The sequence below is a fragment of the Pinus tabuliformis genome, chromosome 2_1 (assembly GCF_031772625.1).
Source record: "Pinus tabuliformis cultivar Carrire ecotype Pingquan chromosome 2_1, CPIR1, whole genome shotgun sequence".
Classification (NCBI taxonomy): Eukaryota; Viridiplantae; Streptophyta; class Pinopsida; order Pinales; family Pinaceae; genus Pinus; species Pinus tabuliformis.
Genome location: NC_142299.1, coordinates 263,344,345 through 263,370,833, shown reverse-complemented (window position 1 = coordinate 263,370,833; position 26,489 = coordinate 263,344,345). Strand labels below are relative to the sequence as shown.

The 26,489-nt window shown below is 36.8% G+C and overlaps 1 pseudogene; it reads right to left on the bottom strand.

Annotated features, from left to right (window-relative positions):
- Positions 1-18,358: 18,358 nt before the first annotated feature.
- Positions 18,359-18,841, bottom strand: LOC149199751 (receptor-like protein 57; annotated as a pseudogene).
- Positions 18,842-26,489: the final 7,648 nt, after the last annotated feature.

The following is a 26,489-nucleotide window of genomic DNA, read 5'->3' as shown; positions in this document are numbered from 1 at the left end:
TAAGTGCTATCTAACTTTATCGCTGCTAGAGGCGAGGTTGTTTTAACAGGTTTAATATTCTTCTTGAAACAGTATGAGGGTTCATGTTCTCTTAGGAGGTGTTCATATCGGATTCCTTCTCGGGAGGCTTTAGGATTATGATAACAATTTTCATCCAGGTCATTCGATTGCATCAAAGGATTGATAGTCACGTCAGTTAGCGTGGATTGTCAGTCGTTTGTCAACATGGCGGTGCCATTACAAGACTCAGCCTGAACCGTTGCTTGGATCATGGCCTCTATGGATGATACATCTGACCCCCAATCCATAAAAAACCACCCCCTGTGTACTGATCAATCCTAAAAAAGGGATTTCCCAGATGAGGCAATCAATCGTGCAATAAGTTGGCCTAACCACTACTGAAGATAATACCCCGAGCAGATATGAATTGGAAGGGAAAAGAGGAAATCTTTCTGACAAAAGTGCTGATAGAGAATAAGTCTCGAGAATTAGAATCCTTCCTTTCCAATGCGATAACAGATACCAAAGTAACCAGTAGTCTTCAGCCAGCATGGACCGCTCGACTTTAGTCAATGTGGCGATACCCTTTACAAGAGTTAATTTGTACAGATGCTTGCAGCATGGCCTCCGTGGCTGATGCGATTGACCCCCAGACCATAAAAATTCACCCCCAATGTACTTTGCAATCCTAAAATAGGATTTTGCGGATCTGGAAATAAAGCCTGCAATGAATTGATCTGACCACTACTGGATATAATACCCAAAGAAAATATGATTTGGATGGGGGAAATGACTATAACCTGACAAAAGTACTGACAGTAGGTAGATTGGTAGTTAAGATAGTTACTATCCAAAACAGGGATTAGATATCAAAGTAGCCGACTATCCTCCAAGATTTATGAGGAAATGATGTAAACCTGAGTCAGCATTGGATAGCAATTAAGATGCCATGTCATCGAGTACCAATCCTTGTAATCCATAAGATATTGAATTTAAAGCTCTTCTAAAACCAAATCCCAAGGAGAGGACGAAAACGGGAACCGGGAAAAAGAGTTTCGATTCTAGAGAATGAAAAAATTTCACCAGGAAAAACCAGGAGATAGAAACATTGCAGATGAAACATTCAGTCTCAGTCAAGAGAATCCAAAACTTCCAAGATGCAGTTCGTAAGGAAAAAACAGAGAAATCAGTTTACACGACAGAGAAGACTTGTTTCCCTCTCCTTTCCAGGTGGAAAACAAATATTTAAGTGACTTTTGGAGATGTTTTAGGATGAAACATTTGGGCACATAATACAACAAAAACAAAACTCATACACACACCAGCAAGAGCCTATTCTGAACCGGATATCTACACAGGGCTTTGATATGACAAAGAAGTTCTTCAAATTGAAAAGGGATACCCATGACCTTACTGATTCTAAAATTCCTGGCATATGAAGAACGAGGGCAAGAAAGAACTAAAACATTCCTCCTATTAAAACAGTAAATATCCTAAAACTGAACTCCAGGATGATATATATTCATAATCTATACTGGATGAAAAGAATAGTCATGCAGAAAAGAAATCATACTCTGTATATACCATCCCATTCTATATATCCATCACACTCCATAATTGGAAAGAGAACAGTTCAGCAAAAAACTTCTAAATTTACATAATGGATGGACAGAAGTACTAACCTTCATTATAGCACAACCATGAAGAGATGAACACCTCCATAGCCAGGAAGACACCACCAGCCCGAAGCTATGCCAGCCAGCTTTCCAAAAGCTTTGATAGAGAAGGTAGAAAAACTAAACCGAAGCCAATTATAAGAGTAACTCAGGAGAATCACCCTATAATCTGGATAAACAAAGGTATGTAATGAGGGAGAAAAAGCTTAGCAGTAGGAGAGCAAAGTCGAGGAAGAGTTAACAGACCTCCCCGCGTAGGCGCGTGTGGAGGAAAAAAAGGGTGTCTAAAAAACTGAAGAGGATGAAAACCAAAGTTGATGTAGGCTGCCACCCGGTTCGAAAACTTGCAATCAGATAATGGCTTCGGGGGATGGCAAATGGAATTTCATGCAGAAAGAGGCTCCGGGAAAAGACAGGTGGTAAGCCAATGGAGCCCCGCAAGATACAAAAAGCTCGTTACAAAGGGAAATCATTTGATGGGTGACAGAGCGGAGAAACCTGGTTGGTCGCCATGACGGTGCTCCCTCTCACAAGTTGGCCGCTCCAATTCCAGTCGGTATAAACCAAATTCACAATCAAGCATAATTTCAACTTCTTTTTCATTCAAGCCCCACCCTCATGGTTCAAGTTTAATGATTAAGAACATTTATTAAAGTACACTGTGAATAAAATAAAGAGGATCATAATTATTATTATTTTTTTTTCCGAAGGTGGCAAAACCTATCAAACTCAGGTGTCAAACCAACAGTGAGGACAGCCATCTCTAGCTGCTATCCGCGAATGTCGGTTTGACTCATCACTGTTATCAAGGAAAACCACGCCACCTGTAATAACCCGCTGGTGGTCCGTAAGGGAGCAGGCTTTCACTCCTGCCAGATGCCTCTGGGTCTTGGGCCGTTAACCTGTTTCCTTACGTCCGAGGAAGACGAGCTCTTAGCCAAGCAGAAGCAGTTTTACGGCATACTCCAGGCCGAAGGATCATAATTATTATTATTTTCTAATATTCGTATTTTTCGAATTTAAATAATTATTAATTTAGTTTTATATTATGAATTAAATTAAAATAATAATAAGTTTTAAAAATTCACTATAAAATATAAATATATCCATACTTCAAAGTCGTAAAAAATAATACAAAATCAATGCAAAGGTTAATTAATGTTATCTCCAGCGATTTCCAATTTTCTTTCATTACGAATTCACCGAAGGATTTGAATTACTGAAGTTCTAGATGTGAAGAAGATAGAAAGCCTTATAACTTTGACATGGAACAATGTATTACACACCATATTTTTCCGAAAGTCTTCTCAAATATTTGCACATGGTTGACTCAATATATGGTTGAAGTATTTAAGATGTTATTTAGTATTTTTGTAGATCAAATACGGATTTTTTTTAGTAATACCAAGTTAATAAATAAGAACAACGTATTAAATATATAAATTAAAGTGTTTAAGATGCTATTTAGAATATTGGTGTATAAAATAACAGATATTAATTTAGCAAATAAGTACGGTTATAGTTTAAAATTTTAAATTTATTTTAATTTTGGATTTATTAAGCTGTAAGATAAAATAGATTTTTTAAAGATTTAAAATTTTTAGGAAAAATTTATAGTTCAAGAAATTTGATTTATCATACTTTTTCATAGATCTTAAATCAAAATAGATTTATTCTAGTTTTGAGTAACACATTAATAAAATGTTTTAATTATATCTGTTTTTAATTTGTTTTGTGTAATATATACATATTTGATATTGAAATATTTTATTTATGACTCGTATTTTCCACATTGAAATGTTAATACATGAGTGCTCTCCATGTCTCTCTATCTCTTTATATATATGGATGCAGATATTGAATTAATTTTTTTATTAATATATTTTGAAGTGAGTTCTTTATATATAACCTTTTTTGTTATTAATTTTTTTATTTTATTTCATTTTATTATTATTATTTTTTTTCGGTATGCTTACATTAACTACTTTTATTACTAATATTTTTTTAAATGCTAGGTATCAAATCCATATTAAAGATCAAAAAATTTAGAAATGTCTTTAACACATTGAACTAGAAAGTACTCTTAATGGAATAAAAATTCTCTCTCTTTCTTTGTCTATATATGTTTGATGTTAAAATATTTTAGTCAACATGCATATTGAAATATTTAATTTATAGACTTAAGATGAATATTGAAATATTTTACTTAGTTCTATCCCTTTCATATTAAGTAGTAAAAAATTTACATAATTCGCTCAAATTTAAAAAGTTTTTTTTTTACTATTAATTACTTTATCTTTCTATATAAAGCTCATGTAAAATTAAGGCCAAAAATGAATTATTGTATTTATGTTAGACATTGACTTTTTTGTTATTACTATTTTTTAAATGTTTTATATAAGTATTATTTTATTATTTATAAATGTAGCGTTATGTTACAACATCTCCCTCTATAAAGCATCTTTAGGTGAAATAATTTATTTATTTATAGTTTTGTAATTTGTAAGCACTTTTAGTAAACAAAAGACTTCAATTTCTAGTTAAATTTGGAAATATTTTGAGAATGACTGAGCATTAAAGCTAAGTTCTAGAGTTGTTGGTCAACCTTAAACCCAATTTAATAAAAAAATTCAGCTTCTCGTACTAATTTAGTTTGTAAGCTTTGCTTATAACTGTTAGATTTAATGATAGTATTAGCGATATTAACCTAGAGATGAGGAAAACAATATACTTTATGTGAATGCAAATTTTTATGTGTAAGTTGTAAATCGTTTTGCTATGTCTTTTTATGTTAAAATTTTTAGATTCAATTTAATTTAGGATTTATTAAGTGTTTAAGGGATTAAAATTTTTATGATCTAAATTTTTTTGAGTGAAAATTTTGAATTAAAATGGATTTATATTTGTTTTGAATGGTATTTAATTATAGAGAAAAATTATTTTCTTTATATATTATATATATGGTTGACATTAAAATATTTTATTTATGACATATTTTCTACATTAAAATGTTAATACATACTACCTCATAGTATAAAATATCTAACTATATATAGATATTAATATTTTCTCAGCATACATTTCATAATATTTATTATTAATATTTTTTAAAATATTACATATTATATCCATATTAAACATTAAAACAATTATAAATCTCTAGCATACTTTGAATTAGAAAACACTTATTAATGGAATAGAAATTCTCTCACTCTTTCTCTATTTATGTATGTTTGATGTTAAAATCTTTTACTCAAGATGCATATTGAAATGTTTGATTTCTAAAGCTTGTAAAAAAATTATTCTTTATTAATATATTCTTGTTCTAACTGTAAACTAAATATAGAATGAACTGGCATTGCACAAAATGTTCCAAAGGTATTTCTATCTTTGTCAAGGGTTTCCTCTTCTTAGTTTTTAGTGTTTGAAATCTAATGAAATTTTTTTGATAACCCTATTCTGGCTTGTTATCTTTTGGCATTCCTCCATAATGGATGCACACATAGAATCACATCCATTGAGATGTGTTGAGGAACATTTGTGGGAAAATTAAAATTTTAAAACAATTGTTATGATAATAGGTTACTCCTAGTTCAAGAATTTTATATTAGGAGATGTTTGTCTATGATTAATAATATGAAAAGATGGAGGTCCATACCAATAAGCTAAGACTATTACATCCTTCATGGAAAAGGGAAGATCCTTATAAAATAAACAAAAAATGGGAACCTCCTCCCTAAGTAAGGAGGAAGTGATCTTTGTAATTAATTTTTTTTTTAACATTTTTCTCCTTTAGTCTAATGTTCTACTCCTCAACATTAATAGGCAGCGTGTTGCTGATACAAAACTTGGGAGAAAATCATGTTGAGGTGCATGACCAAAATTAAAAAGAGATTTCAGGTGCATCAAAGAAATTAAAAGAGCCTTAGAATTTTGAAGTTTTCCTTTCTATCAGAACCATTAATCTTTTCCTAACAAATGTTTACAAAATCTAGGGAGGGGAGAAAATTTATCTTCAACTATCCTCTGATGATAGAAATCTATGGCCATTATAACAGAGATGATTTGTCTGCCACTATTGTTGACAGGTGATAGGAATAACTAAGACATAAAGAATTATTATGTCATCGAGATTAACCTTGTTATTTCACTATGGACACTAGACGTTTACAAAAATGGAAAATTATAATCCACAAGATTTCGTTGCAACAAAAAAAATAGAACATCAAGTTTTTCAAAACTTTATAGTCTTACCACTCCATTTAAAATCACACCATGGAAATCAGCAATTGTGAGGTTGAATAATCCTACCTTGCCAATATTGTTCTCATGTAGCAGAAGCCACTTTATAATACAAGACAATATCACACAATTAAGGAGGATCCATCCAAAAATATATCTAAAAAATAAAAGACAAAAACATAGAACATTTGGACTACACTATTAAACAATATCACACAATTAAGGAGGACTCTTTGCATTAAACAATCTTTCAAATCCTCATGTTGTTTTGATCAAGAAATTGATTCAACTCCACATGCATCAGTGAACAAGTAAGGCAATCAACACCCTTCACAATCCCAGAATATTTGTGTAAATCCTTTAATGTATATTTCTTCTATATTGAACATGATATCATTTACACTAGTGCTTCTGCTTCAAATCTCTTTAGCAAGATAGTGTTATGTCCATAGTTCAAGCATTTTACATTAGAAGATGTTTGTCTATGCTTAATAAACCAAAACATGTAGGCCCATATCAAGAATATAAGACTATTACATCCCTCATGGAAAAAGGCTGGGAACATCGTCCCCAGGAAAGGAGGAAGTGATCAAGATTTAATTTTTTTTTTTTTTTTTGTCTTACATTTGGATCTTTTAGTCTAATGTTTTTTTTCTCCTTGGCATTAATAAACATCATGTCGCTGATACAAAACTTGGGAGAAAATCATATTCAGGTGTAGGATAAAAATTAAAAGAGATTTCAGGTGCATCAAAAAAATTAAAAGTTCCTTATAGTTTTGAAGTTTTCCTTTCTGTAATAACATCAATATTTTCCAAACAAATATTTACAAAAACTAGGGAGGGAGTAGCCTTTTAATGCCTTAAATAATTTGCCTTCAACTGACCTCTAATGCTAGAAATATGTGGGAACTATAACAAATAGGATTGGTCTTCCACTGTTGCTGACCAATGATAGGTATAAATGGGACATATTTGATATCATCTAGTTCAACCTTGTTGTTGCATTATGGAGACTACAAGTTTATAGAAATAGAAAAATATAATCTTCAAGATTTGGTTGCAACAAAAACAATATAAACCTCAACTTTTTAAAAAACTTTATAGTCTTCCTAGTTCATTTGACATCACAGAATGGAAATCAATAATCATGAGGTTGAATAATCTTACCTTGGCAACATTATTTTCATTTAGCTAAAGCCACTTTCTAATACAAGACATGCCAAAAATGTATCCACAAACAAGAGAGCTACATTTCCATTTTTCAAATTTCATTCTTTAGACATTTGGAGGCTCTTATAAAATGAATAAAAAAAATTGATGTAAGGAAAAAGATAATTTATATGATTTATAATAACATGACATAAACAACAAACTAGTATAAGACTACTATTACTAACTAAAGCTAGCCCATTCACTCTTTTCAAGAAATAATGGATGAAAGAGAGAATTGGGACAATCAGTGATGCAAAACAATATCAATATTGAAATCCTTCCCTAAACACTTATATGCAAAGGTTTAGTGTTACATGATTATTTTTTACAACTAATGTGGTACTAAAGATTTTGTGATGAACTCTATCATAGCTTCACCCCAACAGGCTATGTAACTAAAAAATTTGAGCCTTGCTTTGCAGCGAGTCTTCCTTTCAATGTAAAAAACACTTGTAACATAATGATTTTTTGATAATAGAAAGCAATTTTCAATTTAAAAAAGGACAATATTATTAGGATGCTCTATTGGAGATTATGGTGTTTCTGAATTGTAATGGTTGATAAAATAGACATGAAAAAGGTGCATAATCTATATTTTCATTTATTTCCAGATATTCACCCAATTATAAAGAATGCATGATGTAATATATGTTGAAATCTTCCACCTCATCTATCTCTCTCTAAGAGAAACCATAAACATGGATATTATAAAAAAACCATTCTAACTATTCAAAAGTATAATGTTGAATTGATTGTCTATTTCTCATTTCTAACTAAATGATCAGTTCCTACACCAGAGGGGAGTAATTTGATTCACATGTCTTCAACCAATGAAGTGCATTCCTCTCTTAATACATCTAAGCACCCCACTACCCTACCCACCAATTAGAATAAGAAGGCCTAGCCTTTCTATCCAAAGTTTATTTCCCTGGCCCTTAGATGATAAGAGAAAAGAGATTCATCATTCGATATCTTTCTCCCCACAATAAAAATAATACAATTACATCCCCTCCTCCATTTTCATGTGAGAGGTGATATTATCCGCCAGAGCATTGGACCTTTTATAGTGATTGACACAATGAGCCCACATCTAGGAAACTCCCTCAATGTCGGTCACCAATAGCCACATTCATTGTCCTTCTCTCTCATGGAACACCAAGACCCTCAGTGTCTAATCTTATTATTGTATCAAGGCATCTACACTTTCTTTTGTCTTTTGGCTTAATAGTTATGTAATAGTTCCTAGCTAGATATTTAGCTTCTTCATTCGATCTCTCACTTTCCCGCCCCCTCTCCTCCCCCCCCCCCACCCACCCACACCAAAATTCATAGAGTTGTATCCCCCTATCCTTCGTCACTCGATAAGGTCATATTATCCAGTAGAGAAGTGGCCCTTTTATACTGATTTACATAAGGATCCCACACCTAAGTACCTCCCTCAAACTCCGTCATGAGAATGTACAGTCATTTTCCTTCTATCTCATACAAAGCGCCTAGACTCTAATTGTGTTGTCCTCTTATAAGAAATCTACACTCTCTTTTATCTTGGATGATTATGTTATAGTTCGTAGCTAAATATTTAGCTTTGTCTTTCCTATTCTCTCTACTTTTTATTATCAATATTGAACTAGAGATCACTTTTGCAATCTTGCATTATATACACACATTGATTGTATAAGTTAGCTCAATTGAACTAATTTAGTGGTCACTTGTTTTACATTAGCCAAACCATCCTCGTATATTTTATGGAGCCTACCTGATTTGAAGAGCCTATAACAAGATCTCATGAAAAAATCTCAGAAAACAGAATCACTGAAGGAGGCTAGAACCACTATACACACTTGGGATTATGTTAAGTCCCCATCCTTGGATAGGAAAAAAATAGATCTGAATAGTAAAGAATTCATTCTATATAATACTTCAAAGATAATGTTGAAATACATCCCAGTAAGATACTAGTGGTTGCGAAGATATAAAATGTTTTGGGAGGAAGACATAGGGGGAGCTCTGATGGGTTTTACGCTCCGCAATCGTAAGGGCCTAGGTTAACCCTAGCCGCAGGAGCCGCAGGAACATGGGAACCTCACCGGAACGGCCAGCTCTGAACAGGGATCGGGTTTGGATTCGCCACCAGTTATCGACTGCGGTTATCGAAGGGTTGACCGGTATGGAGGACCTCGGAGTTACGGATCTCGTGGATTACACCGAGGATCCTCTTGAAGGGATAGGTATATTTAGAAACCCTAATGAGGTGTCCACACCAGCTGTTGAGTTTACCGCCACCCAGGACGCTTTACCTGTGGTCTCCCTGCCCGATCTACCTCCCACTTCACCCGCTCTGGAAGCCCCGCCTCTCTCGCCAGGAACTGCCCTACTTCTATCTTCATTATCACCAGATACATTGGCTTACGATCTGCTATCATCGCCGAGAATCGATCAAGCTACAGCACAGGTTGAGACTAGGGCAGCAGCTGAAAATCCACCGCAAGAAGAAGGGATCAGGCCCTCGGGTTGTTTCAGCACCCCGGCCCTCCATGCACAGCCTACAAAACCCTCCCCAGCGGTAGGGGTCTCCAATCCCCTCGTAGATCATCCGACCGCACCTCGCACGAAGAAGAGATCGAAGTGTATCAGAGCGACGGTAAAAGATATTACTGTATCCTTCGGTGACCCCACCAATTTTGAAGAGACTATGGCACTGGCTCGAATGGTCCTGGTTGGACATGTGCGGGGGCGTACCTTCTCGGCGGAAAGATTGAAACTATGGGTGAAAGAAATCTAGGGTGCGCTATTCACAGAAATGCCAGAGGTACAAGGACTCCCGAGGGGATGGTTCTCTCTCCACTTCGCAAAAGAGGAACACACGGACACTGTACTGGTTCAGTATTGGCACATAGAAATGGCACCTGTGCTATTGAAGCGGTGGAGCCCTCTTTTTGATCCGGAGCGCGAACAGATAGGTGCTGGCCCTCTATGGGTGCGACTGCCAAGGTTGCCATTACAATACTGGACTGAGGAAGCTTTCATCAGGATTTGGAATGCGCTGGGCACGTATTTGGATCACGACAGATCTTACAAGGAGAACAATAAGAGAATCCTGGCTAGAATCCTGGTTCACCTAGACACCAAGGAGGGATTAGAAGAAAAAATGACTTTGAGATGGGGAAAATTTAGCAGAACGCAGATTTTGGATTACGAAGGCGTCCCTTTCAGATGCAACCGATGTCACCAAGTGGGTCACCTGTTCAAGGACTGTCCATTGAACAATAGTCAGGAAGGATCTCCAAAATCTACACCAGCAGTTACCAGTGGAGTCCCCCCAATCAACCCTCGACCACCCCAAAGCAGTGCGGGACCACAAGGTGTTTCAGAGAAACCAGACCTGCACAAGACAGCCCCGCCTTCGCCTCCGCTGACTAGGGCTCGGGCAGCAGCAGCGGCCGCGCAAGTGTCGGGTATCTCTCCTATCCTTCTCTCTAATTCATCTGATATCTCTTATGCACATGTAAATTCTATTGCATGCTCCATGGCTCAGTGCATTATTCCCCCTCCCCCTCCATTGTCATCCACTGCTCCGCCCTCATTGCCCCATTCATCTCCGCCCCCCTCCCCTTCATCATCTCGCTCGACCCCTTCCCATTCATACTCTCTCCGATCCTGGTCCACACATCTGGATGTTTCTGAATCCCAATCTGGGTTGGGTATTGTCCCTCTGGGCCCTCGATTCCTTTTAACCCGAGGTCGCAAATCGAATCTAAACAAAGCCATCAGGCATGCTGGCGCAGAAGTGGCAGCTGGGTGCCAAGCCACTATCGATGGGGTTCTTAGAGCAACAAAACCCCCAAAGATTGGCCCCCCATGAAGTGCCTCTCCTTTAACTGCAGTGGCCTGGCTAGCCCCCCAAAAAAGCTAGCCCTCAAACGACTTTTTGAGGTCGAATTGCCTGATATCATACTCCTACAAGAGACCCTTGGATCCGCAGAGTCTACTACTCGGGCCCTCTCCACAATGGGGGCCTGTTGGAGCTTTCTAGCTACTGATGCCATGGGTAGATCGGGTGGACTGGCGTTAGGATATAACCCCAAATCTATCAGACTAGACTCCTCTTGGGGGGGTCATGGTTACCTGGGAGTAGACATTTTCTCCATCGACCTTGGTATCTCCCTCCGTATTGTCAACATATATGGACCCTGCCAACAGAGGGAAAATTTCTGGAGTCATCTTGTCAGCTGCAACCTAATGACTCTCGATCATATCATCATAGGAGGAGACCTGAACTTCTCTCTGGGATTCAGTGAGTCATGGGGTTCATCGGCCCAGGTTGACCCCATCACTGACTTCATGAGGCGTTCATTGGAACAGCATGACTTCATTGATATCCCTATGCAGAAGCCCCTTCCTACGTGGAGAAATAGAAGGGTAGGATCAGCTGCTCTGGCACGAAGGCTGGATAGATTCTTGCTGAAGGGCCCTCTGATTCATCGGCTACACTCATATAAACAGTGGGTAAGCAATGGGGGTATCTCTGATCATTCCCCTATCGTTATGGAAATCCTGGGACCGCATCAGAAACCAAAAGCTCCTTTCAAATTCAATCACTTATGGCTCTAGGACCCGAGCTTCACAAATCTGATCACTGAATTTTGGAGAGCACATCCCATTGATAGAGAATCCTCGATGGCAAGGGGATTCGTAAAAAACCTCACTGGGCTCAAGCATATAGTGATCAACTGGGCAAAAGAGAAAAAGACCAGAGAAGATGAGCAGCTTAATAAAGTGGAAGATGAATTGAATGCCCTTCTGGACGAGCGAAATCTGGGGTTCATAACACAGGAAGACAAGGCTCGTCTGGTGGAACTGGAAAATCAGAAGAATAATATTCTAAAGGGTAGGGAGGAATCTATCAGACTTCGCAGCAGAGCAACTTGGCTTAAAGCCGAAGACGAGAATACTAGATTCTTCCACAACTTTGCCAAAGGAAGGAAAGTGGAAAATACCATATGGAACCTTCCCCTTCCTGATGGGGGATTGGTAGATTCCTTCAACAAGCTCTCAAATCTGGGTACTACACACTTCAGAGGTTTATACAAGAGCCCTGCAGGTACAAATCTGGCGGAAATCATCAATGTGGCCACACATCTCCCTAGATTCGTTGATGAGGAGGACTCTGCAGATCTTGAAGCACCTGTCACCATGGAAGAATTGGAAAGTACTCTCAAATGGTTCCAGAAGGAAAAGAGCCCAGGACCAGATGGCTGGACTATAGAGTTCTACACTGCCTTCTTTGATCTCCTGGGAGGAGATATACTAAAGGTGGTGGAGGAAAGCAGGATCTCGGGTAGTCTCTACAATGCTATTAATTCCACATTCATTGCCCTCATTCCTAAAACAGACACCCCATCCTCTTTTGATGACTTCCGTCCCATATCCCTCTGCAATGTTCTCTATAAGATCATCTCTAAGATCATTGCCAATAGGATCAAGCCTATCCTGTCCAGACATATCTCCCCACAACAATTTGCATTTCTGGAAAACAGGCAGATCCATGAAGCCATTGGTTCAGCCCAAGAAGCGATACACTCCATTTGGACAAAACACCTCAATTGTATTCTACTGAAGATAGACCTATCCAAGGCATTTGACCGAGTCAGCTGGCTATATATCAAAATGATCCTTATACATACTGGCTTCCCCCCTGCCCTAATCAATTGGATCATGGCTTGCATCACCTCTCCCACCTTCAGTATCTTGATCAATGGATCAGCCTCACATTTCTTTCACTCTGAAAGAGGGCTGCGACAGGGCTGTCCTCTCTCGCCTCTACTCTTCCTACTGGTCATAGAAGCTCTAAGCCGGCTTATCATCACTGCAAAAAGGGAGGGGACTATCAGAGGCCTCAAAATCACGGATGAATGTTTCCTCACACATCTACTATTTGTAGATGATGTCTTAATTCTATTGGATGGTAGCATACAGGACACAACTTCCTTCACCCGTATCCTTAGTCTCTTCTCAAAAGCTACGGGTATGGAAGTGAACAAATCGAAGCCCACTATTACCATGGTCGGAACCTCAGCCAACGAATCCCACGTGGCTAGACAGGCTTTTTCTTTTACCTCCCAACCTCTAGACAGAGGCCTTAAATATCTGGGATATTGGTTAAAGCCGACATGTCAAAAGATTGCTGATTGGGTTTGGCTTGTAACAAAGATAGAAAAAAGGTTAACATGCTGGAGCCACAGATATCTATCCAGGGTTGGGAGATTAACCCTGATAAAATCCGCACTTGAAGCTACTCCGGTATTCTGGATGGCACTGGCCTGGATACCGTGGAATATTCTGGCAAAACTATAGCAACTTTGCAATAGATATTTATGGGCTGGCAACCAAGACAACCATATATTTGCCTGGATAGGATGGAACAAGATTGCCTTACCAAGGAAATGGGTAGGATGGGGGTTGAAGGAGCTCTCTATCTTTTCAAAAGCTTTAGCAGGAAAAATGGGTTGGGTTGTTCTGACGACCCATAGTTTATGGACCAGAATCACTTTCCATAAATACATCTGGCCCCTCAGCATCATTGATTGGGTTAGGCTCCCAGAGTGGAATAAAACAGGCATATCATCTATCTGGAAGGCCCTATTACACTCGCTGCCTCTCATCAGAGATAACCTGGTTTGGCGTATCAGAGAAGGGAACAACGCTAGGATTGGACTGGACCCTTGGACGGGAAGCGGTGGAAGGCATATATTGCCACATGATCTGGTGGATCACCTCTCAGCTCAAAATATCAGGGTTATATCACAGATTGCGGACCATGACCATTCGGACATCTTCCATCAAGCATGGAAATCCGCGAACCAACTAAACCTCCCTAGAAGATGGCATGCAGCCTTGGATGATTACAGAGCAGCCTTGACCGAATCACATATCTGAATAATAGAGGGCCCGGATGAACTTGTATGGAACCAGATAGATCACGGTATATACGCTCCTAAGGAAGGTTACATACAGCTCATTGCACACAAAAAACCTAAGGACAGTCCTAGTTGGTGGCAGAGTATTTGGAAGCAGGCCACATCTCCCCGATCTAAGCTTTTCAATTGGTGCATACTGCGGAATAAAATTCCCACCGGAGAACATCTCATGAAAAGGGCACAACATGGCCCTACTCGGTGCGTTCTTTGCAAGGAGGATTCGGAATCAACAGACCACATATTCCTGAGATGCCGAGCGACACTAAACCTTTGGCAAAACCTCAAGCCCTTCATAAATTACAATGGAGATTGGGTCGGGACAGACCTCATCAACGCTTGGACAGTATGGGAAAAGAAAAATAAAGGCTCGAAAAACATCAATCTCCCCATCATTGTAAACTGGTCCATCTGGAAATCTAGAAACAGAGGGATATTTGAAAACAAGTCGATTCATTGGCCATTGATGAAGGCCGGGATTATATCTGCCCTGAAGGAACTTCCCGACCCGCCTCCTTCGTCATCTCGTCAACCTGCTCCTCCCCCTCCCATCGATCAAAGTATACCTTGGGCATACTTCGATGGAGCTGCTAACTTGCAAAGCTGTGGAGGAGGCATCATCCTAAATGTAACAGAGCATCATCAATTCAGAATCAAGGCCGGTCTGGGTGCCGGTACCAATAACTTTGCAGAACTCATCACTCTTCACCACCTACTTCATTTTGCACTGAGACACCATTGCACTAGCATCAACATATATGGGGATTCTCAGATCATCATTAATTGGATAAACGGCACAACTACATGTCACATGCACTCACTTAGAATTATCTTACATGAAGCTCTTGCTCTCAAATCAGCATTTAACAATATTACTGTCTCTCACATCTACAGGGAACATAACAAAGGTGCCGACAAATTATCCAAGGAGGCAGCACTGATGGACAAAGGCATTTGGGAGATTACAGAGATCAAAGACCAGCAGGAAGAAAGATTTTTCCACCGTCCGTATATAGACCCGAGATACCCAACCTCGGGTCAGCTAACAGCATAAAAGGAACCGTATATACATGACAACAGCATATATATAGATACATACTGTAATTTTTTATAATATTTTTGGCTACATATGTGTCAAACAGGCTACTGTAATAGCTCAGATAGCTTACCCTGCGTGGTAATGCAAATTAACAGCACAAACTGTCAATATTTTGTAAAAACAAACTCATGTAATTATCTTCTTATTAATGAAATATTTATGGATTTTTCCAGAGGAAAAAAGATACTAGTGGCTGCAATTTCAAAGAAGCATTGCATTAGGTATTTTTGTCAAAGAAGAAAGGAAAGCTTGAGGGCCAAAATGGCTTCTTAGTAGACTTCTATTAGAAGATGTGGGATATAAAATGTTAGATTATTGTGGGGTAATAATCAAGGAAGAAGATAAAAATAATTATAATTGTAACATTAATGTTCACCTCTCCTTAGAAAGGTTCAAGCATCTTAGTTCACATCACTCTCCAATTTTTCAAATAAAATTATAACCAAAACCTATATTGGCACTGGGTTGGGGTTCTCTTTGATTGTGGTTCCTTCCTCTTGGCTCAAAAAGGTTTACTCCCAAATGATTTCATGTTGATTGTAGATTTGTTGCCTCAAATTTGGATTTGACTATGATGTGATGATAGGGAAAATTTTCATCTTGAAATAAAAATAACCAAAACCATAGATCAGATTCTGAAAACCATGAAACTAAGTTCTTACTAATCCGGAAAATTGTTATACATTAAAATCATTCAACCATAATTTAGTTTGGTTAAACTATTGGAATAATACAATTTGATTCAGTCATCATGTTGTGTACCAAAACCAATCATTTTTATGTAATTCAATTAGGCATCCATTCAACAGAAATGTGTAAGCAATTGGGATCCATAAAACACCCTCAAAATTAAGGGAAAGCCAAATATTATACATTTTATTTTCTCTGGCCCATCACACTTAGCGGCTACTAGTTTTCTCAAACAATTAACTCACCTAATTGCTATTGGCTTCTGGAACGTGGATAAAATACTAAAATCCTACAATATGGAATGCACTGTCAAGAATTTTTACAATTCCATTAATGTGAATTAGCAGGCTACATATGTTAGTGGTTGAGCTACAAAATATTCTTCCAAAACATAAATTTCTAGCATGTTAGAAGAGATACCAATGTATATTCTTAATCAATATCAACAACAAAAACATACAAAAGGAAAAAATGAAGATATGATCACCACAACATACAAAAAGTTGTAGAGAATGCATACGCCCAGTGAATGTGTATGAAATATTGTTTACTCAACAATTTATCCAATTGAAATATTATATAATTTTTTTCCCTAGCCTATCACACTAACTTGTTTTCATTTTCCTCGGATCATTAACTCACCTAATTACAAGTGGCTTCTTCAACGTGGATAGAAAATTAAAATCCTACTAACAGATGGAACCTGCCATAATTTTTTTTTACAATTCCTTTAATGTGAATTAACATGCTACATACATTAGTGGTTGAGCTAAAAAATATTCTTCCAACACATCAATTTCCAGCATGCTACAAGAGATACCAATAAGGTCACCAATTTAGATGACTGACAAGGCCATGTTGTGAAGGTATGGAATGATTGATGTAAAGGAGGAAATCTTCAAGGAAAATGACCGTAAAAGTGTGTGACAAATCACCAAGTCATGTCGATCACTATAATCAACAACCATGACATCCATGATTCATATTAAGATTTACAAAAATGTCATGCAATGAAGACATTCAATCTTCAAACTACATACAATAGATAAGTTGCAACTCTGTGACATGGAAAAATCCTTACTGTCATTATGAAATCATGGTAGCATAGAGGAAAAATTCTCTAAGGACACTCTATATCCCTTACCAAAAGACTACAACCCCTGTAGAATGGAAGGAAAGGAAATCTTAAAAAATCCACCTATAAATGTGCATAAGTCATGATATCATGGGATCAATCTCATGTTTTAAGACTCAATCTCAAGTCATCACAAGTAGAAAATGTCATATAAAGAGGAAGTGAGGGGAAAGTCCAGAAAATATCACCTCTGAAAGCCTAAAGTGGTCTAAATGTCAGGAGTTCAAGGAAACCAAGAAGAAAGAAAGAACCATAGTTGCTAATTACGCCATGAAAGATATTAAAGAAATCCTAAAATGAGAAAGAAATGATTCTCCTATAAGGCGATCGCCTGTAGTTGTCCACTCGTCCATACAAATTGAACAATGTGGAGCCTCAACCTGATTTGTAAGAAATAAATGATATCTATCACTTGTGCTCTCATCTCCATTCATATGAGAACTTATTACAATGTGGAGCCTCAATATCATTTGTAAGGAATAAATGATATCTATCACTTGTGCTCTCATCTCCACTCATATGAGAACTTGTTCCCTTGTTATTGGTTTGTTGATAGAGTTCCATTGTTGACTATTAAACATCTGGACTAATTACCAATACACACTGATCAATTTTCAACCTAAAATATGTGTATATGTATCTTATATCTCTTACATCATAATACAACTACTAATTAACCTGATAGATGTGAAAATGAAATTATAAAAAACATTCTAGTTGGAACCACTGCAATGTCTCGATTGGTTTGGACTAGCTTCTGATATAGAGTTGAGGTTCACTTTTTTATATATTACTCAAAAAAAAATTGATCAAGTATCATCCCATCAAATGAAACTAATTATTTTTTGTTGAAATCAAAATTTAAACAATCCAACATCAAACCCCCCATTGAAGTTGCAGCAGAAATCGATCCATACCTAAAATACATAAAAAAAGAGGTAAGAAGCACATAATAGAGACCAGCCGAGTAGAATTTGTTAGCATGATGTCACATCTAAAATTATGAAATACAACTGAGTAGAATTTGTTAGCATGACACCACATCTAAAATTAAGAAAAAAAAATTGTTTCTGATTAATATAGATCCATTAAAAACCCTCATTCACCCTAAAAATAAAATAGTTATAGAGCATAAAAATGCTATGCCATGGTTGTAGGCTTCACAACAACCAAAGTGGGTGTTTCTGGATTTCGTTGGGAATCCCTTGATGCTGTGGCATTCACCCTTATAGTGTTCATGCTAAATATCCAAGATTAGTAAGGTAACCCTAGCAACTCATTACCAATAAGAAAAATGATAGCCTACAATATCATGTGTCCCCCTGCTCTCAATGTTCAGGCATTAGATGTGCGATCTTCCCATTTTCTACAATGTGTCCCTACTTCGTCACACATAACCAAATGAAAACCGCAATAAAATTGATGACTAGGCTAAGCATACCACTTCCTAATATGATCCCCACAATGGCCATCAGAGAGAGTCAATGTATCTTGGGTATTGGAAACTCGCATCAATACAATTCCTTGTTTCCCACAAAGGAACTCACATTGAAGCGCGAAGAAACACCACTTTCATTGATAAGAGTTGGAGCTATCATACCCTGTAGCTTGTTCATTGAAACATATAACACACTCATCCTCATCAGTATCCCCAGCCACGGAGGAATGTTTCCCATGAGCCTATTATCATGTAGATCTATGGCATTTAGATAAGAAAAAAGGATTAACGATTGTGGAATCAGACTCGTGAGCTCATTCGTGGAACGATTTAGGACTACAAGATTGACCAAATATTGGAGCACGAAGCACATTGTTGAAGATAATGGAGAATATCCTAGAATAGGTAGAGTTGGTTCACGTAGCCTTAGGATAGGAATTAGTTTCTATTTCTTAGGATGCTATTCTAACTTTCCCAAAACCATGTATTCCATTTAATGTGTAATGTTGATGAACAATGTAGAGTGTTCTGCAGAGCCAGACTCTCCTGGTTCAAACTCTCTTTCGTAGAGCTGACTAGTGGGTTTTATTTTTTCTTAATACAAACATTGACATTTTTATCATGGTATCAGAGCATCAGGGCTAAGGAACCTGTATGCTGGCTAGTGGGTGGTTCTTTGAACCGAAATCATTGCAGGTTTTGAGTGGACAGCCACGACGATCTTTAATAAATCATCGCAAGTTTTGAGAGGATAGTCGTGACGATCACTATTACACTTCGAGAATTTTTCATTTTTTGATCGTCGCACTTTTCAGGTGTACAACCACGACGATCGTGGAAAATTGATGAAAAACTGTGATGGTCTCTAAAATTGGGTGTATTTTAGAGACTAGTCTCGGATATTGGGCAAATATGAATGACGATAGTGTAAATCAAAGAAATTACAAAGGGAGCCAAGAGAAGCTGAGTGGGGAAGCCAAAAACAAGGTTGTAGCTGACAACAGGAGGTTGTCTAGAGGCTGAGAAGAAAGCCACGATGATCTACATGTGTGTTACGAGATCGAACAAGAATGATCTGTCTCTGTCACAAATTTGGGGTAAATTTAACATTTTTTTTACCTGTCAATTTTTTTCTTCTAAATCACCAAGATGAATAAAAACATATTTGAGGCATGCATCAACGAGCATAACAAGCTCGATGGTTCCAATTATGCAAATTAGAAGTTTAGGATGCATATTCTGCTAGAAGCGGAGAGTGCTTGGCAGATTGTGAATGGGGATGAGTCGAGGCCCGCGGTTGGATCAACATTGGTCCCCGATTGGGAGAAACGAGAAAGCTGAGCAAGGACAATGTTAAGGATGTCAGTGAAATATTGTATTATACCGCACATCAGAGAAGGTAAGTTAGCTAACGAGATCTGGGGAATTTTGAAGGAATTGTACGAGATCAGAAATTCAAATCGTCTTTTGTTCCTCAAGAGTAAGATCCTGTTCATGAAGATGGAGGAGAATGAAATGATTGCTTCATTCGTAGCAAGGATCAAGGATCTGAAAACCAAATGATTAGATACTGGTCATACAATGGACGATACAGATCATGTGACCATTACAATGAATGGTGTCACTAATGATTATAAGATGTTCATCACTGGGATCAATGCCAGAGAGAAGATCCCGCACTTTGAAGAGCTGACAGGTATACTGACACAGGAAGGAGAGAGGAGATTGACTCTGAAGCCCCAAAGTGTCGATCTTGCATTGGTGGTGAGGAAGAACCTCTACAAAGGGAAAGGAGATCCACAACAGTAAAATGGAGCAAGTTCACATAAACGGCCAAATCTAACCGAAGGTATGCATCGGAATAAAAACTACTCTGAAACTAAATGTTTTTATTGCAGAAAATTGGGTCATATTGCCAGGGAATGTAGGAAAAAGAAGTATCATGAAGAACAACAAAAGCCAAAGAGACATGCGGGTCATCTTGCGAGATCAGGTGCAGAATTTGAGATTATTCATAGCAGATCATGATGAAAATGTTGATGCAGACATTTGGTATGTAGATTCAGGAGTGTCAACACACATGACAGGGAACAAGCATTGGCTGGAGGATTTTAAAGAGATCAATGGAGGTGCATAGATTTACCTAAGAGATGATAGAAGCCATAAAATCGAAGGACATGGAAAAGTTTCTGTTATTCTACCTGATGGTAATATTAAACAAATCTATAATGTAATGTATGTGCCTCACATAACAAATAACTTGATTTCTATATCAACGATTACAGATAAAGATTTGAAAGTTGAATTGTTTAAATCTAACTGTTACCTTAAGGATCTACTAGATGGAATGAAGACAATTGCTACAGGAATCTAAACAGGAGGATTGTACAAGTTGGATGTGAGACCTGCACCGGTCCGAGCATTGACAACAACAAACCTGACTACAGAAGAGCTTTGGCACCAGAGATTCGGCCACATCAATTACAATGATTTGTTGTTACTACAGAGAAAAGAAATGGTAAGAGATATTCCTCTGCTAAAGCAAGTACATAATGATTGTGATGCTTGTACTTTAGGAAAAATGCATAGAGAAGAATTCCCTGTTAGAGTATAAAATAAACACAGGGATATACTAGAGTTAGTGCACACAGAATTTTGTGGTCCCATGCAGACAAAATCAGTACGAGGTGCAGTGTATTTCCTACTGTATATTGATGACTGTACAAAGTTTTCTTGGGTGTATTTCTTAAGCAAGAAGAGTCATACGTTCGAATACTTTAAGCAGTTTAAAAATATGGTTGAAAGAAAAACAGGGAAACAGATAAAAATTCTTTGTTCTGATTAAAGGGGAGAATATAGGAAATATGAGTTGATCAGATACTGTAAAGATCATGGAATTTTGCAGCAGTTTACAGTACCCCATACTCCACAACGGAATGGAGTAATAGAAAAGAAGAACAAAACTCTGGTGGAATGTGCGAGAAGTATGCTGAAAGGTAGGAATCTTTCAACTGGTTTTTGGGCTGAAGCAGTGAGTACGGCGATTTATTTAAAAGATAGGAGTCCTACAAGAAGTCTTGAGTTTTAAACTCCTTTTAAAGCTTTGTATGGATATAAGCCTACAGTAAAACACTTAATAATATTTTGATGTAAAGCATTTCCCTACATACCAAAGGAAGATAGAAGAAAATTAGACTTAAAAGCCATCAGATGTACTTTTATAGGGTATTGTTCATCATATAAAGCATACAGATTATTTAATCCCTCTACTCACAAGATCTTTGTTATAGAGATTAAATTACATGAGTAGAATAGTGAAGAAACTGATGAGCACGATGATGGATGGGACATTCCGTCCTTTGAAGAAGAGGAAGCAGAGAACAATTAGGGTCAGCAGCAAAATAAGGCAGAGGATGAACAACAACATCAGCAGCAACTACAACAGCAAGAGCAACAGCAGAAACAACAACAATAGCAATAGAAAGAAGAAATAAGGTTTGAAACCACCACCCCACCACTCAGGAGATCAGGTAGGAAAGCTCAAATGCTTGCAAGATATAGGAAAAATGCATTTATAACTAGTATGATGAATGTTGTTGAACCATCTAGTTATAAAGAAGCAAATGAAAGTAATGAATGGAAAATAGCCATGGAACATCAATATGATTGAATAATCAGAAACAACACTTGGGAATTGGTAGAACTTCCTAGAGGAAAACAGGTCATAGGTTGTAAATGGTTATATAAACCGAAAATCAATGCAGATGGAACTATATAGAGAAAAATTGAAATCTAGCTTGGTTGCAAAGGGGTATACACCAAAAGAAGGGATAGATTATGAAGAAACCTTCACCCCTGTAGCTAAATTGAACACCATCAGAATGTTAATTGGCTTAGCTACCAAGAAACATTGGATGATGCACCAACTAGATGTAAAGTCTACATTTCTGAATGGAGAACTGAAAGAAGAGGTTTATTTAGAGCAACTGGAAGGGTTTGTCTAGAAGGGAAAAGAAAATTTAGTCTATAGGTTGAAGAAAGCACTCTATGGACTAAAACAAGCTCCCAGGTCATGGCAGAGAAAATTTGAAGAACCACCCTAAATTTATATGTATAATAAATGGGCTAATCCCCATGATACATAGGAAAAATGGGAAGCAATTTTATCAATAATATAATATGTATATATAATTTTTTTGGCGAATATCTCACCAGATTATATTATCTTGAATAGTGATGGAGAATCTTTCACTGAACTATAAAATCTTATAAGATCCTGGAAAATCCTTTACTGAATAATAAAACATTGTGAAGTCTTGGTGAATGTTTTGTTAAAGTATGAAACCGTATATGATAATAAGAAAACATATTCATTAAACTATAATATACTGACATACATGTTTGGAAAAAAGAAACATAATTTTCTCTTCCTACAAACATTGTTCCAAGTTTCAGTGGCCATGTTTGTCAAGGTTCTTACAATACACTCTTTCATATCTTTCTATTAGTTTTGATAATATTCCACAAAGAAGTTCTTGTAGGTGTTGATATTGACCACGAGTTCTGTCAAGGTAGGAGAGATTAATATTTTCTCTACAAATTTTGTCAAGCTACCACTTTTTTCAAGTTATCATTTTTCTTTCTTATTCCATAGACTCCAACTGCGAGATAAAAAAAAACACATCAAGTTTGTTTACCCCAACACACCAACAAGTAGCAAGCCCCAACTATATTATATAAGAAAGTAATCTCATTGAAAGAATTGACCATTGTGAGAAGCCTTCCAATCAATATATGAATATACAAATGTAGATTTATTATTATTTTAATTGGAAATATTCAATTAAATAATAAAATTTAATTACGTCTCTCCCAATCTAAATTTCTTATTAGCATAATTCACTACCCTCATATGTCTCACATTTTTTAACAGTGTCGTAACATGTAGATTAATTTCCTTTTGGGTGAACAATCTCCACCTTTTAGGAAAATATGGTGCAGTGGATCCAACCCCTACAGATCATTAGGACAAACTAAGAATAGCACAGAAGATGAAAGGTCATACAAACCAGCTTATTCTTCAAACAACTAATCCAACATTAGTACCTAAACTTTTTCATGAAGATATCATATTGAGAATGTTTGAAAAATGGTGGGAAATCTTCTGCGAGGGTGATGCAGAAAGAGCGATAAGGTTTCACTATTTTGAATTTTTTGTTAAATTAGAAAAACCAATATTAATGGATATATTGGTATTTTTTACTAAATTTTGTGAAGTGACTAAATGTAGCCTTAGTCATTCACCTTAAGATGTTTTTACAATATAATCTCCTAAGTCTATTTAATATCTTCATTATCATAAAAACCAACCTATATCCATCTTAACTCCACATCTACCACTCTTAGAGGGATGAAATCTATTTATCCCTCTGAGCACTTGGTAGACCCATAATTATGATGGATATAAGATGATAGAATTTCCCCTTTAAATAGTCTATTCTCACATGAATACCATGGTATTACCATGGGTCAATACCAAGGGTTATCATAAACCCGGAGCTTAAAAATTACTATTAGTAATTTATAAAAATTAATAATTGATTTTTATTTTAACCAATTTAAAATGTTTAACATACATTAAATTACAACATCCATTTTTACTCTTGATCCACCAAGCCTCGAGAGGGATCAAGTATTTTTTCACTCTATGCTAGTTTGCATATCATGATATTTGATCCCTCTCGGGGCTTGGTAGATCCAGAGTAAAGATGGATCTATGCTGGTTTAATTCCCCCATTTAAATAGGCTACATTCCACGTGAATACGATGGGTCAATACCATGTGCCATTTTTATTTTTATTAATACTAATATTAGGGTTAATAATGGTTTTTTCATGGTATTAATAATAATCTAGCCCATGGTATTTGGCCCATAGTATTTTGCCAATAGGTTTCACCTAAATATAACACATTTTTTGAGTGTTCGTAAATATAAGGTGACTTATGGAGTAAATATCAAAAAAATGTTTTATTTATTTACCATACCTCTCGTTTATTTATATTTTTATTAATTTACCATACCTCTTTTACAAATATGGTATTTGGCCCATAGGATTCACTTAAATAAAACCTCTTTTTTGAGCCTTCATAAATAGAAAGAGGGTTATGGACTAAATATAAAAAAGGTTTTATTTATTTACCATACCTCTAGTTTATTTATATTGTTATTTATTTACCATACCTCCACTTTATTTATATTTTTATTTGTTTACACCCTTGCATGTATATAAGGTGACTTATGGAGTAAATATAAAAAATGTTTTATTTATTTACCATACTTCTCATTTATTTATATTTTTATTAATTTACCATACCTCTTTTATAAATATGGTATTTGGCCCATAGGATTCATTTAAATAAGACCTATTCTTGAAAATTAGGGTGAATGGAAGATTGTAACTCCTAATTTCAAGGGCTAAATTTACCTTTTTTACCCTCTCCATTAAAATAAGGTGGGCTAACTTCCATACCTAATTTTTTTATAAAATAAATTTGAGGCCATTTGTAAAAATGTACTTAGATACAAAATATTCGCCCACTAAAAATTTAAAACCTCTTAATTCCCCCTAAGGGTGAAAATTCGCTCCTAAAGTTTTCCATGGGTCATGGTATGAGAAAATTGATTCATTTTTTCTACAAGCTAGCTACAATAGAAGTAAGAATGACCCTAATCTTTACACCATGAAAGATGAACAAGGCTGCGTAGTGCTGATTTCATTATATATATATGATTTGATAATTACAGATGATACTATGTATCTAATTGATGACATCAAGGAGCAAATGTCACAGATGTTTGAGATAAAGCATCTTGGTGAACTCATATATTGTTTAGGTCTCGAAATCTAGAGAGATTCAGGTCAAACATTTTTGTCTCAAGTAAAGTGTGTCAAAGGCCTGTTAATGAATTTTAGAATGGATCATTGCAAGTCTGCACAGGTACCATTGCAGCAGACTATCAAATTGCAGTGTGAGGATGGTCAAAAGCGGCGGATGCAACACTTTACAGACAACTGGTTGGGAGTCTGATCTACCTAACCATCACTAGACCTGATTTGGCTTATGCAGTCAGCATGTTAAGCCAATTTATGTCTAAGCCACTTGAAAGCCACTGGATTGTAGTGAAGAATGTTTTGAGGTATCTACAAGGTACTGTAGATTATGGAATTATTTACACTAACTCTTCTGATGTTAGATTGGTAGGATTTGCAAATTCAGATTGGCAGGAAATGTAGATGATCGCAGATCTATAATAGGTTATGCATTCGGTCTTAGGTCCGGGGTGATCATTTGGAGAAGCAAGAAGCAGAACACAGTCTCCTTGTCCTCAGCAGAAGCAGAGTATCAAGCCATGTGTGCAGCAACATGCGAGGCGGTTTGGTTGCGGAGACTTCTCCAGGATGTTGGGGAAGAACAGACAGTCGCAACAACAATCAGATGCGACAATCAAAGTTCAATCAAGCTGGCCAACAATCTAGTGTTTCACAAAAACATGAAACATATTGATACTCAATTCCATTTTGTAAGGGAGAAAGTGCAATCTAAAGAAATACATTTGGAATATTGTAATACATGTGATAATGTTGTGGAAATTTTCTTTTTTTGCTGAAGCAAGAGACATTCCTTCTATATCTTTAAGCCAAAAAATATTTTACATATTTTACAACCATCCACCCAATATTGTGGACACAGAACTTGGGGCTAACCGCCAAAGGCATGTTCCCCCAACCCCATACAAAAAGCCGTCAAAACTTCTGTAATACAAACCCTATTTGTGCTGAAAATAATGGTCGGACTTATGACAATCCATGCGATTGCCCACGCCATCACTTTCTAAACCTTCCTCTTTAATCGTGACATTCCAATCCCCTTTCTTAATCCGACAGCGGAGGAGAATTTCGTTTTGAGAAGGCAAACGAAACTTAACCCCTCGGCCCCACAAAGCTGCACGATCAATCCTG